This window comes from Manis javanica, chromosome 12 (genome assembly GCF_040802235.1).
Source record: "Manis javanica isolate MJ-LG chromosome 12, MJ_LKY, whole genome shotgun sequence".
Classification (NCBI taxonomy): domain Eukaryota; kingdom Metazoa; phylum Chordata; class Mammalia; order Pholidota; family Manidae; genus Manis; species Manis javanica.
Genome location: NC_133167.1, coordinates 71,057,707 through 71,070,718, shown reverse-complemented (window position 1 = coordinate 71,070,718; position 13,012 = coordinate 71,057,707). Strand labels below are relative to the sequence as shown.

The following is a 13,012-nucleotide window of genomic DNA, read 5'->3' as shown; positions in this document are numbered from 1 at the left end:
CCAAAGAGAAATCAAGGCAGGAATTTCCTTATGTTAATTTTTCATATTCAGGGACCACTTAACAAGTCCACACCTCTAAGCTTTTTTTTCATGTTCCCAAATATCCTCAACTGCCTATAAAACCCCTAGACAATGCACCACCATGGGCTCTCTTGTCCCCTCCTGGCTCATGCCAGGAGCTCTGTCTGTCCTCTCACTGTATCTCTCAATAAAAGTCTCCCAGGCTCTCCTTCCTTGACTGTTTACTAAGTTCATTCTTCGACTCTGCAAACAAGAACCCCAGCATCACTGGGGTGTGTGGGATGTAACTCTGGGGGGAAAATATGTTCCCAGCCCAGGGCAAATTACTTTGAGGTTGAAGATGATGCCTGGGTTCTTGTTCACGAAGCCGAAGAATGAGCTTCACAAACACTCAGGGTAGGAGAACAAGGTACAGGCTTTTATTGAGAAATAAAGTGAGAGGACAGAGCTCCACCAGGAGGGGACAAGAGAGCCCAGGGTGGTGCGTTGTCTAGGGGATTTATAGACAGTTGAGGATTTGGGGGAATTGAGGGCTTAGGTTGTGAACTTGTACCACCTGCCCTGCCCTCAAGGTGGGCTGGGTTGTTGTCTGTTTGCTAGGGATGTTTACAGTGAATTCATGGATTAAGGCTGTTAACAGTGAAGTCACGGATTACAGTGAAGTACCCTTGAAGAACACTCAAACATTCCAGGCCAAGTTGTTCCTGGCCTTTTGACCTTTAACTCATCTCACTGAAGATGCCTATATTCCTAGTGTGGTATCTTCACCCTAGAGAATTAGTGTGACCTCGACTTTGCATAATGCTGAACACAAGAGTTTCGATAGGGAGTTTACATTGTTACATTGCTTTGACTGTAAATATCATGCCTTGCTTTTTCCAGAGCCCTCACCCTACTCTGTCTAAGCCCATTGTCCCTGTCTCAAAATCAGTCAAAGGGAGAAATAGAGGTAATGTTTATTCCTTACAAGCAGTTGTCCACTTCTGCTTGCCCGTGTCTCGCTACCAACTGCAAAAAGGGGAGCCCACCTCCCCTCTCTGTTCAGATATTCCCTCTCTCCCCCTTGTAATCACCTATTGATATTGAGATGGACCAAGGCCAAGTGAGAGATTCTGGAAATACTGCAATTTTACCACAGGGAAAAATAGTAAAAAGGGTTCTTAATAGCAGAAATATCAGAGATCTTTGCTTGGGAACATTACCTCTGTAGGAAAGGCTGTCTGTCATAAATTAGACCAGTTTATCTTGGTTTGGACATTTCCGAAGTCAGGAGAGTCTTGGGCCACTTTTGTTTTTTAGAGATTATCACTACAAAACAAACAATTACAGGATAACAATTGTGGCATATAATACAGATGTGTATTTCCAGAATTAACAACTTTAACAGAAAAGGGCAATAACATTATGCTATTTGTAAGATAGTTTTATAAAGATATCAAATATTAATTCAGAATGTACCACAGGCAGTGTAGTCTGGCAGTGAAACCTGAATGTGAAATTCAGAGTTGACTAACATGCAGCTCTTTCAATCCTGTTGGCTATCTCTGTGGCTGTGCCTGTAACTTCATTGGAGACAATATCAATAGTCTAGATTCCAGGCCTTCTGTAACTGTGAGACCTCACCCACGTGGGTTTCCAGGACTCCCTCTCCCCAGAGGGAGGCTGTGGTATTTTTCAGAGGCTCATATATGATATTTCAGAAACCCTAGTTTCATTAGAAATATATTCCAACCCATTCTAGGTGTAAATCACCTTGATAGCTGGCTACTCCATTTTTCTGTTGATTTTTACCAACTTTAATTTCAGAGAGTGACCACCCCCTCCAATCCTGACAGCGTGTCCTGTGGGGACAGCCCACCCTACTCATGATCATCCCTTCATGGAGTCAGGGCTAGAAGGTTGGATGGGGTGGTGAGGAATTGGGCCGTTACAATATCCCTTATCGGATAAGGAAGCTGCAGCTGTGTTCACACTGGCTCTGGGAGCCTGTGTGTTTGGCTCCTATCTTTATCCTTTTAACCATCTCAATGTTTTATGAAGAGGGACTCCACTAGGGCAGGCCCTTTAGAGAGAAAAATAAATAAAGGGAATGTTACTTGCTCGACCACTATGACTATATTTATGTAGCCTGCCACTGACATGAACACATGAAGCCCAAGAAGTCAAAGATCAGAGGAGATAAAAATTTTTTTTAAAAAAGCAATGCTTTTATTTAAAATTTTCCATCCATGAATAATAATCTGAGAGAATAAGCAGTCTCTGAAAAGAGGTTAGAATTTTCCAGAGACTCACAATCTTAGAGCATTATAAACTGAAGCTGTAGCAGCATACCTGGCACAAATCGTCATGCATTATTCCAACCCATATGTTCTGAGTTCCCAAAGGCTGACCAGCCCAGGGGCTAGCAATGAACATGGCAGTCCTCTCCCAGCCTTCCCAGACAAGCAGTTCCATAAGCAGTTTCAGTATGGACTGATAAATACAACAGGGAAACTGAGGGGCCATAGGAACAAAGGTCAGACATCTGGGTCTAGGTAAATTACACTAAAAATGTACTCAAGTGCTAAAGATGTTTCGTTTTTAAGTACACCTATTTTGAGGTAGACAGTTTTCCCAGACTCTTATCTGCTGAAGATGGGTAAAGGTCAAGTGTTTACAACATGAACCTTTAAAGATGCTTTAACAAACATTTCTTTTGGCAAAACTTGAAGACAGGACACAATTTCAAGTTACCAGAAAACTGGCCCTTTCCAGATGGACAGGAAACTAAACAATATTTCTGTGTTCTATTCTCCTAGCTTCAATGCAAAGAACCCCTCTGACTTCTCCAACACACCCGCACAGTCCTTATAGACACCTCTGCCAGATCTTTTAAGTAATTACATATAAAAGCTTTATTTACATTTCCTCTGTTTCCTCACTCCAAGGGCTTCCTTGCAAAGGGCGAAGGGTGCCATTCCCAGCATCTTCCCAAAGGAAATCTCATCGCTTTGGTCAGGAAGCGAGTCTATCATCCTGAGGGAAGAATGCTAGGCATTCAAGGCCTTCTGGGGTGGGCGTTGCATCAATCCTGCCTCCCAATTATTAATTCAGGAGCAGAAAGAGTCTGCCTAAAGCTCCAGGGGAGAGGAGGTAGACACGTCCTGGCCCAGGAATTCAAGCTTTGCCTCTCCGGCCGACGTCACCACAGAGGCCGTGCTGGCTCTCTATGTGTGCGCCCTCACCGGGGTTCAGTTTCATTCTGATGAGTAGGCCCGTGACCTGGGCACCAGGCAATAGTTTGGCCCATAGTTGTCGGCCCCATAAAGCTGCTGAGCACCCTGGAGAAGCAGAACTGGAGGGTGTGTGCAGGACCAGCACTAACACCACCTGGAAGTCGGCGCTGGTCCGTGCCCCCTTCACAAGGCCAGGGCGAGCACAGGGCGCTTCTTGGAGGGAGCCCCAGGTATCAGAGGTGATGCGCACCTGCACAGCTTCTAGAAACCACCAGGTGCACGGCTGCAGGAGCCCCGAAACCCAAGTCCTGCTGGTGCTAGGAGGCCAGAGCCTTGGCGGTTGGCTCGGGGGTGCTGGGTGTGCCATGCGATCCCTCTTGAGGATCTCTTCCCGCAGCATCTTCAAACCTGTGCACGGTCGTCAATGACAGCCCCCTCGTGTCTGCAAACACCACTTACTTCCTGGGCCTCTGTGGTTCCGGAGGTCGTGCCAGGCAGGAGCGGAAGGCCACCTGGGGTGACAGGCCCCCTGGGCCAGCCCGCGGGGGCTGCTGCAGGGCCGGGTCGGCGCTGAGGCACAGGTGCATGGGGCAGGACACAGAAGACGCGCTGGCAGCCCTGGAACCTGGGACCCAGAGAAGAGGCGTGCTGATGATCAGGCAGAGACCAGGCATTCTCAGCTGCCCCCAGCCCGCCCGGCCCCCTGGCTCATCACTGCATTAGTGCCCTGGGGGCCCTGCCCCCAGGGTTCTGGTAAGACAGGGTAAAAAGAAGCCCAGGCAGGAAGTGGGGTGAATGTCACGTGAGAGCCGTCGGTCCCGAGGACAGGTGCACTTACCCGGGCAGCTCCGGCAGCAGGACCTGACAGAGCTGGCAGCTCCTTGCCCCAGAGGGGTGCCCACAGCAGGAATGATTCATTCGCTCCGGAGCCCGGGGGCCAGCAGCTCGGAGGCCCTGGCCCCAAGGAAATAAGAAGGGTAGGACAGGAAGCGTGACTCAGACACCTGCCCCGGAGCTGGGGTCACCCCGGGTCACCGCTGAGGACAGGAAGGACATGGAAACGCAAGCTTCCAGGGAAGGGAGGGTTCGCAGCTCGGGGCGGGAAACTGCTTCGGGTTCTCAGCGGACTTGGCCCCGCCTGTGACGGCTGCCTTGCTGATGGTCCTCAGACTCATCCACGCTGCCCACTTTTTGGCCTCTTCCCTCCAACTCATGGTTTCTTCCCTGTCACGCTTCTGTTACGGCCTTCTCTGTTTCTGTTTCAGCTTACTGCTCCGTGCCCCTGTGTGTGTGACCCAGAGGGATGAGGGTCACTGTGTGTGGCAGTCAGTGACCAATACAGGGAGCTCCTTTGGGGCCTTGGGCACCGCTGGTCCTCTCAGCTGTGGCTGGAGTGGCGGGATCCTAGGATATAAAGTACATCCCTAAGGAACCCCACCTGGTTCTCTGCTTACCTCTGGATCCTGCTGGCTCACCTTTGCAGACCCAGTTTACTCTCTCCATCCCTGAAATCTGAATGCGCCCCAACTCCTCAGCCCTCTGCAGTTCTCACTTCCCACCTTTTCCTTAGACGGTCTTACCCAACATCGACAATTATTCAGTTACTCTTCTATGCTAACTCCCAGACCTCTAGCTTTAGTCTATGCCTTTCTCTTGCACTCCAGACTCCTACATAATGGTTTTATTTCTTGATCTGGGCGATGGTAACACAAGTGTGTTCCCTGTGTAATTTTCTGTATGTGTGTTTTACTTCAGTCAATTAAAACTTTATTTGAAGAAACATCAAGGAGTTAAAATTGTTAGTTATATAGTGGTTTGGAGATTTTATTCTCATAAGAATGGCAGAAATATATATATATATATATATATATATATATATATATATATATATATAGAGAGAGAGAGAGAGAGAGAGAGAGAGAGAGAGAGAGAGAGAGAGAGAGAGAGACAATGCACATTTTTCACTTACTATATAATGGACATCTTTTCATATTAATATGTTACTGATGTAGCTCATTTTTCTCTATGATATATGGTATCTATGGGTCTACCATATTCCACTACAATTTAGATGGTTCTCAGTTTTGTTTTTGTTTTTTTCAGGAATAAAATAGTGCAACTGACACTCTTGTATACATTCATTTGTGTACATGTGGAGAATTTCTCCATGACAAATATTTAGAATGAAGACTATTAGTTTAAAGGATATGCACATGCAAAATTCTAACCAGTACTGCTAAACTGCCTCAGAAGGGCTGTATATACTTATAATTTCACCAATAACCTCAGTAGTTACCTTTTTTCCATGCCTTTACTCTTACTAAAAATGATTAAGTGTTAAAATATTTGCCAATATGGTAGGCAAAAATCAGTATCTCATGATTGTTTTGGTTATATTCTTTAATAAAGTGGTATATAGTATTTTTGTTTCATATATATATATTGGTGTCTATTTCCTTCTCAGTGAAATACATATCCCAACCTTTTGACAGTTTTTTAAGTTAGCCATTTATGTATTTTTTTAATGGAGTGGTACTAAGTCTTGCATTAACAAATGATATTGACACAGTGGGCTATCTACCTGGGAGAAAATAAAGGTAGATCCCTACCTCACACCATAAATAACTGAAGAATTTAATTTTTAAAATCTGTAAGTTATAAGGAAGAATTATAGGAGAATATCTAATTTCAGGGCAGGAGAGATTCTGTCTGGCTAAAGGCACCATAAAAATCAACAAACGATAAACTGGGAAAATGTGTGAACATTTGACCCACCAAGGAGTTGTTACTTGATGTCAGTTTGATGTTCTTAAGTCAGTTTGATCCCTTGTATCTTCTTTAAAAATCAGCCATTTCCTCTCAACTTTAAATGTAATGATATGAGTAAAGCATGATGTTTTCTTAATTAGAAAAAAACTCCAAATTATCTCATCCTTTTATTATTCCTTATAGACTTTGCTTTTGTTTTCTATTTTTCTCATAGTCAGACTGGAGGTCACATTATTTAACTTGTTAGGTATACAGATTTTCTTATTCTTTAGTTCATTTTTTTTCTGTTTTCATTTTATGATTGTTCCCTTTTATTTTCTACTACCTGTTTCTACCTTCTTCAGTGGAATACTTTTTTCATTTATTTTTAATCTTTTGTATTTTTTAAGAAATGCATTTAAGATCATAAATTTTCCACAAAGTAAATCAGCACGTGGCACACATTCATATACAGCATTCTTATTACCCGTTATTTCTGAGTAGGTTCTAGCTTGCATTTTAGTTTTCCCTTTGGCAGAAGAATTATTTTTAAGAGAGTTATTGAAATTTCTAAGGGATTATATTGAGGGGAAGATATGTTTTTCATGTTTTGAGTTGTATTGTGGCTCATCCTTTTTTTCCCTTGTGTAACCAATACTCACGGACCCTACCAACATGTTAGGTGCTGAGGTATGGGGTTGTTAGGGGAGTGTTGTGTATTTTCCTAATATGTTGGGGGAGTGTTGTGTATTTTCCTTGGTTCTTGTCCCCACCGCAGCAAAGAACTGAAGGGCAGAGACATAGTAGTGAAGCAGAGTAAAAGTTTTATTTAAAATTATGCAGTTAGTGCATTGACCTCAGAGAGAGGAGCACCCCCTAAAAGGCTGAAGACAGAAAGTTTAAGGCTACACACTTAGAAAGTGCAGGCGACTTTAGAGAGACGTGCACGCCTAACCGTTTAATTTAGGGTCTGGAGTTTTACAGGCCGTTGAGGATTTTCAGGAAAGTGACAAAGGGCCAGGTGCGGACCTGCCCAATGGTCCCAGAATGTTCATCTTTGATAAGACATTAAGTTTCTTCTTTTAACTTACACAAGAAATTTTCTGCTTTGATTCCTTTCCAGAGTGTCAGTTTCTGTCTGGAAGCATATCAATCAAGACTATCTGTCCTGCCTCCAAGGTGGGCGGAGCCACGGTCCATTTGATTAAAAGGCTATCTTAACTCTAAGATAGAATTCTTCCTGGATAAGCTGGGCCTTTTAGCAGGTGCTAAAGTAAATCTTACAATGATATGTGCTGTTTGACACAGTGAAAACATAGGCTATGCTGAGATACTTTTTCTTTATCTGGGGAGTATTCAAACTTCTAGGCCAAGTTGCTCCTGGTCTTCGAGCTTCAATTGACTAACTGGTTAACTCTTTGAGTCCCTTCTAGTGGGCTTTACTGGCCTTATTCTGTTTTCATCACACTCATATCTATTTTCCTACCTAATAGGGTGAACAAAACTGGCAAAATGCTGACCACCTGGGGTTGAAGTTCAACCATTCAGAAATGTAGTCTTTGTTACCTCTATTTGGGGGCATTTATTGAGATTTCCTCCATTGGCTAGTATGTGAACAAGTCGTCTAAAAAAAAAAGTGTTTTCTCAGTTTGTTAAATAAAGTTCTCTCACTTGTCCTCAAGTTCTGAGAAAGGAGTGTGATTGTGTTTTTCTCAAATTCGTCCATTCTTTAACAGTTAATGGTTTATATTATTCTAACACTACCTTGCTTGGTGTGTGAAAGCTCAGTATTTTCTTGTTGATTTTATCTGTCGTCAATGGATAATAAGCCTCTTTATCCTACTTAATCATTTGCCTTGAAATCAATGTTGAGAATTCTATTGATACCTCTATTTTGCTTTGTTAATATAACTCTGTTAAGTTGTGTTTATTTCTCTATTATCCACTTTCCTATTATCCTTTTGCTGAAATGTAGTTGACATAGAATATTACATTGGTTTCAGGTGCACAACATATAGAATCGACAATTATATACATTACTAAATTCTCACCATGTTAAATGTAATTACCGTCTGTAAACATACAAAGATATTATAATTATTGACTATATTCTCTCTGCTGTACTTTCATCCCATAACTAATTTTATAATTAGATGTTTGAACCTTTTTGTCCCCTTTACCTATTTCACCCATTCCTCCCACTCCCCTTCTCTATGACAACCACCAGTCTGTTCTCTGTTTATGAGTCTGTTTCATTTGTTATTTGTTTGTTGTGTTTTTAGATTCAACATGCAAGTGAAATCATGTATTTGTCTTTGTCTGACCTTTTTCACTCAGCATAATACCTTGTAGGTCCATCTGTGTTGTTGCAAATGGCAAGATTTCATTCTTTTTTATGGCTGAGTAACATTCCATTGTGTGTATGTACCACACCTTCTTTATCTATTCATCTATTGATAGATACTTAGGTTGCTTCCATATCTTGGCTATTTTCAATAATGCTGGAAGAAACATAGGGGTGCACTATCACTCTGAATTTTGTTTTCTTTAGGTAAACTCCCAGAAGTGGAATTGCTGGATCATATGGTAGTTCTGTTTTTAGTTTTCTGAGGAATCTCCATACTGCTTTCACAGTGGCTACACCAATTTACATTCCCACCAACAGTGTATGACGATTCCCTTTTTTCCACATCCTCTCCAACACTTGTTATTTCTTATCTTGTTAATATTAGCTATTCTGTCTGGTGTGAGGTGATACCTCCTTGTAGTTTTCATTTGTATTTCCCTGATGATTCCACTTCTCTATTATTTTAAGTGTGAAGATTTTTTAGGGGAAGGGAAAGTAACTGGATCATGTTTTCCTCAACTTATTTTTCTCTTGTTCTCAGTACTTTTAATAAACTCTAGGTTATCAATTGATCTACATTTTATAAGAGTTTGTCTCTCTCTTTACATTGACCAGTGCCAAACATTTAGCTCAGTGTGATTCTGGCGTTGCTATCAAAGCCAATGTAGACCAAAATAGCAGTTTTTCAGGCCATTATTATGATCTCCTCTCATCAAGATAGTGTGCATTTAACCTGCACACCCAAATCTCCCAAATATGTTAAGCTCAGAAATACACATGTGCATGCAAACAAAAGTGTCAAAGATTCTAAAAACTTTTCACTCCCAAAGGGACCTTGAGTTGGAAGACCATGAATTCAAGTTAGGACTGGGAAGGATCTACAACAAGCTGAGAAACCAGGCAGCTGGGCAGGCACTGCCTCTGTAAGAGCCATTTCAAGAGCTTGGAGCTGGAACATCCTTCTTCTTGACAAGTAGAGTGGGGTCAGGAAAGGATCACCAGTTTTCTGAGTCAGAAGTGCTAGGTTCCAATCTTGCCCAAACCGCTTACTGCTGATTATGGAAAAGACATCATCCATTTGCAAATGGACAGCAATATCTGTGTATATCAATGTATTATGGAAAAAAATAATGAATTACAAATTTATGTATACAGGAGTATTTTAGAATTCTCAAAAAACTTTTCGTACTTCATCTCACTTTTTCCTTACAACAGCCCTGTTATGTCGGTATTATGACTATGCCTATCTTACAGAAAGGGAAGTAATTTCTCCAAGGTTCCTGAGTTAACAAAAATGCAGATTCAGGACTTGATCCTAGTTTTCTGGACTCCAAATCCCAGGATCATTTCACTGTACCATGTTCCTTGTCAAAACATTTTGAAAAACAGAAATCGCCTTGCAAATAAAAGGAATTCGTGTTAATTTTCTGAAAGAGACATGTGTGGACTGGGCACACATCTGTAGGACATGGCTGGGCTGCAAACAAATTGGAAACTGGAAGTAAACTTGAGAGATTTTCTGGTCCTGTCCTTTGCAGGTGTTAGGCAAGTGTATAAATGCTTTTGAGACAGAAAATATCTAGTATGTTTTTGGCATCTTCCAGGCCACAGCTTGTACAATCCTCTTTGGTAAACCATTCCAGTATTTCGTTATCTGGGTGACAAAAAGCCTTTTCTTCATGACACCATACAGGTCTCTTTCCTCGTCATAAACGTTCTAGGTTTGCCATTATTTGTCACTTGCCACTTTTCTGATTCTTTTGTTCTGTTGTCGAGTGTGTCGACTTTTGCATTAGACAAGCAGCTTGATTTTCCCAAGACTCCCAGGTTCTTTTTCATTGTTTTCCTATTAGTCATAATAACAGAACATTCTGCTTTTTAAACATTCATTTAAAAAAAACCCAAAATTTTCTTAATTCCTTCCTTCCTCCTTCTAATTAAGTAATTTCCTAGCCATTTCCTCCTGAATTTTTTCATTCATTTCATTTCATTCCTCCTGAATTTTCCTGAATTAATTCCTCCTGAATTAGAAAACTACTCTGTCCCTTAAAAAACCAGGACCAAATTGGGTCATCAGATCTAGTTTATGTCTCTAATTACTACATGCCGATTGATGGTTTCATCACTGATCATCATGTCCAGACCCCCAGATGTTCTGGTTAATTCACTAAAATTAAGCAGTTTCATGTTAAAGGTCATTGGAGTCTAAGGCTCTTTGTTGGCTGTGAATCACAAGCAGTAAGGAAGGTTGCTTCCCACTGAATATAGGACAGCTACAGTTTCTCAGGCTCCTGGGGATGGACATTCCTTGGACCTTCGAGGTAGTTGCTGTCTTAGTCTGTTTGAGCTGCTATAACAAAAATTCCACAGACTGGAGGGGGCTTAAACAACAGACACTTATTTCTCATAGTTCTAGAGGCTGAAAGTCTTGAAATCATCTCCACCGGGTTAATTGGAACTACAGCCATAGGCTGAGGACACCCAAAAGAATAATAGTAACAAAATGTGTCAAGTTAATTTTTTCAGACTCAAAAGGAATTCAGGGAGCTGTAAGAAGTTGGAAGCATGCCTAGAACCAGCTTAAATTGGACTGGAGACCTGGGGCAGAAGCAGTTCCAGATGGCTTCCTCATGGCTCTTCTTTATTACCATACTAACATTTCCACTTCTGGGTGGGGTTTGGCCACCATTTTTAGAACATACAATGGATGTAGTAGCATGTTAGCATGCTATACAGGCCCAGCAGAAAAGTCCTGCCTCAACTCTTTTCTGTTACTTTCACCAACCCCCAGCTAAATATGCATAAGTCCCTGCTAAGTATGACATAGACCTTCTGTATAAATTCTGTATTCCCTCTGAGTTTGGGGAGATGGATTGGAGCTAGCCTCCCATCTCCTCAGTTAGCCACCTTGCAATAAGAGCTTTCTCCTTTTACAAGAGCTGGTGTGCTGAGTTTGGCTTACAGTACACATTGGGAAGAAGACCCCTGTCCATTTACTGTCTGAGATCAGGGTGCCAGTGTGGATGAGGTGAGGGCTCTCTGCCTGGCTTGAAGAGGGCCACCTTCTTACTGTGTCCTCACATGATGGAGAGAGAGATTGCTTTGGTCTCTTTTTCTTGACATATGGACACCAATCCCATCATTGAGGCTTCACCCTCATGACCTCATCTATATGCAATTGTCTCCGACAGACTCCAACCCTGAATACCATCATCTTGAGGGTTGGAGCTTCAACATATGAATGGTGGGTGGGTGGGGAAGATAAGCATTTAGTCCATAACAATTGGCTAGTCCACTATTTGATCTTCTTGGTAGCCCAGAGGCTTGCCTCACATTCAGAGCACATTTCTTTTGGTATAAGTTATTTTATTCTTGTTTGGTCCTTTTTAAAAATGAACTACTATTCAGCATTACTCTGAAAATTCTTCATTTTCAAAAATGTACTTGTATTTTTTCTGTTTTCCCTACTTAAGCTAAAGAATTCCTTTCCTCATTAGGCCTGTTTCCTGTACATTTTATCAATTGCTTACTTAACTTTAACATCGAAAAGGAAACATATATACCAACATTTCCTTGGTGGGTGTTACAGGATGGTGTGATTTTAGGTGATTTTTATTTTATTCTCTTAGCTTTTTCTTCCCAAACTATTTACAATGATAACACACACACACACACACACACACACACACACACACACACACACACACACATTTAATTAAAGTGTTGATGTATAATCTTATGTTGGTCAAATGTACAACACAGTGGTTCAACAGTTATCCACATTTTCAAATCCTCACCACCTCTAGTGAGGTTATTATCTATCAACATAGAAAGATGTTACAGAATCATTGACTATATTCTCCATGCTGCACTACCATCCCCATGACCAACTTACATTATGATTGAGAATTTTTATGCCCCTTTATCCCCTTCACCCACCCCTTGTACCCACCCTTGCCACCTGTCCCAGCCCCTTCCCCTTGGTAACCACCAGTCACTTCTCAGTGTCTATGAGTCTACTGCTATTTTGTTCCTTCTGTTTTGCTTTGCTGTTATATTCCACAAATAAGTGAAATCATATGGTATTTGTCTGTCTCCACCTGGCTTACTTCACTGAACATAATACCCTCTAGATCCATTCATGTTGCAAAAGGCAAGATTTATTTTCTTTTTATGGCTGAAAAATATTCCACTGTGTATATGCACCACATCTTCATCTATACAATGACATATATTTTAGTAATTTAAATCATTTAAGTTAAAACTAAAAGCTATCATAACAAAAACAATATGGTTTTAGAACTAGAGCAAATAGACTAATGGGAAAAGATAGCCAAGAACCAAACACACACACACACACATTTGGAAGTTGACAGCATGAAAAGTCAGAGGGAAAGAATGGACTGCTCAATGATGCTAGGACAATTGGCTATCCATGCAGAAAAAGGTTCAATTCCTATATGACACCATATTCCCAAATTAATTTTAGGTGAATTAAATACCTAAATATGAAAAGCAAAACTTTAAATTTTTGGAAGAAAATATTGAAAAATATACATATATTCTTAGGATAAGAAAAGACTTCTTAAATAATACATAAGACTCTCACTACTATGATGGGCAGTGACTGCAATGGGGCATGAGGAGGACATGATAATATGATTGAATGTAGTGACCACAA

At 41.3% G+C, this 13,012-nt stretch overlaps 1 long non-coding RNA gene across 1 annotated transcript in view; it reads left to right on the top strand.

Moving 5' to 3' along the window:
- The window catches only part of LOC118970556 (uncharacterized), a 50,948-nt gene extending 42,990 nt beyond the window's left edge, over window positions 1–7,958 (top strand). The window contains exons 4-5 of the long non-coding RNA XR_005058613.2: window positions 4,502–4,652; window positions 7,478–7,958. This is a non-coding gene — a long non-coding RNA (uncharacterized lncRNA). The remainder of the gene's footprint in view (window positions 1–4,501; window positions 4,653–7,477) is intronic.
- The last annotated feature ends 5,054 nt before the right edge of the window (window positions 7,959–13,012 follow it).